The sequence below is a fragment of the Octopus bimaculoides genome, chromosome 12, assembly GCF_001194135.2.
Source record: "Octopus bimaculoides isolate UCB-OBI-ISO-001 chromosome 12, ASM119413v2, whole genome shotgun sequence".
Taxonomy (NCBI): Eukaryota; Metazoa; Mollusca; class Cephalopoda; order Octopoda; family Octopodidae; genus Octopus; species Octopus bimaculoides.
Genome location: NC_068992.1, coordinates 4071413 through 4075700, shown reverse-complemented (window position 1 = coordinate 4075700; position 4288 = coordinate 4071413). Strand labels below are relative to the sequence as shown.

The following is a 4288-nucleotide window of genomic DNA, read 5'->3' as shown; positions in this document are numbered from 1 at the left end:
CAGAACTCTAAGAGATAAGGTTATAAACATGGCGGTTTAATACCGTTAACAAAGCGAATTATTTCACGTCTCTCGAAGTTTCTCGAATTCTTCGGACGTAAACACTGTAATATAATAAATTTACGGTTGTCAAGCGGCGGTAGGGAACAAATGCAAACACTCGTGCGCGCACTCACAATCACACACACTCTCACACACACACATGACACACGCACGCACCCACCCCCCCCAATTATATATATATGTATATATATATATATATATATATGTATACGACCGGCTTATTATTTTTCAGTTTCTGTATACAAAATCCATTCACAAAAATCCTTGTTTGACCCAAGGCTATAGAAGACGTCACTTGCTCAAGGTACCACGCAGTGAGACTGAATCCGGACCCATAGAGTCCTGAAGCAAGCTTCTTGCCACACAACTCCGCATAGTTCTACTTTTCTCTTTGTATCATCAAACCAATATGTATGTATGTATGTATGTATGTATGTATGTTTGTATATATGTATGCACGTATGTACATATGAATGTATTTATATATGTGTGTATGTATGTGTGTATATATGTATGTATCTATCTATCTCCATCTCTCTCTATATATATATATCTATCTATTTCTGCATCCATCTATTTAGCACTCTCTTTTTGTTACTCTTTGACTTACTGTGACTCTGTCTCACTTTCTCTCCCTCCCTCTCCCCCTCTCTCACGGGGTAGGTTCTGTCTACGTCTGGGGTGTTGGGGGATGTTGTGGGGTGTTCGCTGTCTGTGTTGGTTCGTTTGAAACGCTGAATAGTTTCAAACTAATTCTTTGTCTTGATACGAAGCTTCTCAAATGCCAATGAAGCTATAAAAAATTGTACATAATTATACGGCATATAAGAATATAATACACCTTGACAGTATAAATTGAATAGAACACACACAGAGACAAACAGACAGACAAACAGATAGACAGACCGACAGACAGACAGATAGATAGATAGATAGATAGATAGATAGATAGATAGATAGATAGATAGATAGATAGATAGACAGACAGACAGACAGACAGACAGACAGACAGACAGATAGATAGATAGATAGATAGATAGATAGATAGATAGATAGATAGATAGATAGATAATACATACATACATACATTAATACATACATAGAGAGGTAGATAGGTATGTAGATAGATAGACAGACAGACAGATAGATACATACATTCATATATACATACATACATACATAGAGAGGTAGGTAGGTAAATAGATAGATGGACAGACAGACATATATGACAGGCATCTTATATCACCCTTTATTATAATACACTGTACTATGACAAATCTCTTTCACAGTCGCAGACAAGTCTGTGTAGTTAAGGAACTCGCTTTGCAACAGTGTTGTTTCAGGTTCATGGGGAAAATGTCTTCTACTATAACCCCAGGCTGACCAATGCTCTGTGAGACTGTGTGAGATATTTGTCGACACTGTATTTTCGTCGATCTTGGAATTGATCATCGGCCGCATTATGTCGGACACTCTTACAAATTTGCCGATCGACCACTGGTGAAAATGTGTTACCATGCATTCTTGCTGTTTTTTGAATGATGCCGTCCCACGGGTTAAGCGCTCAGGCTAACCTTCCTCCCTAAATTCAACCCTAGTTCGTCGCAGGGTTTTACCTATTTGCAGCTGAGCAGATTCAAACAACGTGCAATGAATACCTTGCCCAAGAACACAATGCACTGAGAGTCTGGGAATCGAACCCACGATCTTGCGATCGTAATTGCAACACCCTTACCACTAAGCCACATATTTGGAACAATTCATTTTACTAAATGCATAGAGAAATGTTTACGCAGATCCACATCCTACGTCACAATCTAGATTGACATTTATCATTATGGATTATTAATTGACTGTTGCCGAGTTAGATGCATATTTATAAGTGAATATATATATCGATCTGTTTTTGTTAAATACATCTATCTAAAACACACCTAAAATACGTAATCGTGCGCCCAATGTTATCGATATTTGTAGGAAAAACCTTGTTTTACGTCAATCAGTCCCCGCTGTTTCAAATTTCATGTTAGTGAAACAACATTTGATGCTTTTTGTTGACATATTTAACATCGAAAATAGAAAGAAAAAAGCATTAAATGAAGAAATTATCTTGTGTGACAATATTGTGTTTTGATCGGCCAGAAATCTAAACCTTGTGGGTTTATTTACGACTGTCCTTACGTATGCAATGCAACGAGTGTATTTATGTATGGATGGTCTTTTACTCGTTTCAGGCATTTGACTGCGGCCATGCTGGAGCACCGCCTTAAGGGGTTTCAGCCGAAGAAATCGACCTCAGGACTTATTCGATGTAAGCCTAGCACTTATTTCATCAGTCATTTTTACCGAATCGCTAAGTTATGAGGATATAAACACACCAGCATCAGTTGTCAAGCAATGCGTGGGGATAAACACACACACACACACACACACACATATGCGACGGGTTTCTTTCAGTTTCCATCTACCAAATCCACTAACAAGGCTTTGGTCGGCCTGAGGCTATAGTAGAAGACAATTGTTCAAGGTGCCACGCAGTAGGCCTGAACCCGGAACCATCCGGTTGGGAAGCTAGCTTCTTACGATAAAGCCACACTTGCGCCTGATCACTATAAGTAAATAAGTTTTGAAGGTCTTTCGGGAAGAATTTGCAGATTCATTTTTCTGGGATACGCGAGACTATGACTATAATTAATGTATGACTATAATTAATGTATGACTATAATTAATGTATTCTCTTATTCTTTTATTTGTTTCAGTCATTTGACTGCGGCCATGCTGCAGCGCCACCTTTAGTCGAACATGTCGTATGAACCTATATGTTTAAATATATATATATATTTCTCGATTCTTCTATTGGCGCGCACACAACCAGATGTGAGTCCATGTGTACGCATATTTGCTACCCACACAAACACGCACAAGCACACACATAGGCGTGCGTACATGAGCATGTGTATGTGTGCACATGCACAGTTTTCAAATGATGAGATTTAAAGAACGATAAAATACCATTTTTGACCATGTCTATATTTGCTTTGAATTGATTATATTCACTTCAAGTTAAAGTGAATTTGACTCCTCCTAAAGAAAATGGAATCCTCTATGAATCATAAAACAAATACTAAATATTTTACAGCAATTTTCTTTCGTATCCATAGTCCAGACTTTAAAACTTGTGTAATTGGTTTCCCGCTCATGGCCTCTAGATATATGTTACATGCTTTGGTCAACGACTAAGCTTCTCTTCGATAAATATAATGTCGCGCGCGAATATAATAAAAATGTTGCTTTATATTGTCTCACAGTATAAAGGGAGTGACGACTCTGCCTGACACGAGTCTTGGGCTCAGCTGGCTCCGGCTGAGTGTGCCCGGTATGGGCCCCTATCCAGGGTTACGGAAAGGAGACAACCTTCAAAGAAATCCGGAGTGGAGCCCCGTAAACGGTTTAGTGTTCGACACGACACTCTTCCGGCAGCTCCTGCAACCAAGCTGGTGCCATACATATATATATTGGAGTCGACTAAAAAAAAACTCAATCTCTACGCTCTTCAACACCGCCGGGAGCGCTACATCATCTGTGTAGTGTGGAAAATATTCCATCAATATTGCACAAATGATGTTGGCCTCAATTTTAAAATCCATCCAAGACTTGGACCCCGTGCTATCCGCCCATTACAAAAATCGAACTCGGTACACATAGCAACATTAAGTCACAATTACTTTACCTCAAACCGGTCCAGCTTTCTTTAATACCATACCAAAATATGTTAAAACGGAAATGGATCCCATAAAATTCAAATGCTCACTTTACAAATTTCTTCAAAATATCCTGGAACAACCTCCTACACCCGGATATGTCTCCAACAATAATAACTACTAAAAATATTCTTTTCTAAAACTTTTGGGGAGGGGGCCAGTCGATTAGATCGATCCCCCCAGTACGCAACTGGTACTTAATTTATCGACCCCGAAAGGATGAAAGGCAAAGTCGACCTCGGCGGAATTTGAACATAACGGCAGACGAAATACCGCTAAGCATTTCGCTCGGCGTGCTAACGTTTCTGCCAGCTCGTCGCCTTAATACGAATATTCATTTCAACTCTAAGCACAACGCCCGAAATTTTTGGGAAGGTGCCAGTCAATTAGATCGACCCCAGTACGCAACTGGTACTTACGGCTCAGCATTTCGCCCGGCGTGCTAACGCTTCTTGCAGCTCGCT

General features: G+C 39.6%; 2 long non-coding RNA genes across 10 annotated transcripts in view; one reads left to right on the top strand and one right to left on the bottom strand.

Annotated features, from left to right (window-relative positions):
* The window catches only part of LOC128249185 (uncharacterized), a 201660-nt gene that overhangs the window by 22738 nt on the left and 174634 nt on the right, over positions 1 to 4288 (top strand). For 6 of the 9 annotated variants that reach the window (XR_008265285.1, XR_008265289.1, XR_008265281.1 and 3 more), the window contains exon 4: positions 2298 to 2374. The exons of the other annotated variants lie outside the window; for them this stretch is intronic. This is a non-coding gene — a long non-coding RNA (uncharacterized LOC128249185). The remainder of the gene's footprint in view (positions 1 to 2297; positions 2375 to 4288) is intronic. 9 annotated transcript variants of the gene reach the window in all.
* Positions 1 to 4288, bottom strand: part of LOC128249186 (uncharacterized) — a 34782-nt gene that overhangs the window by 29341 nt on the left and 1153 nt on the right. The window lies entirely within an intron of this gene.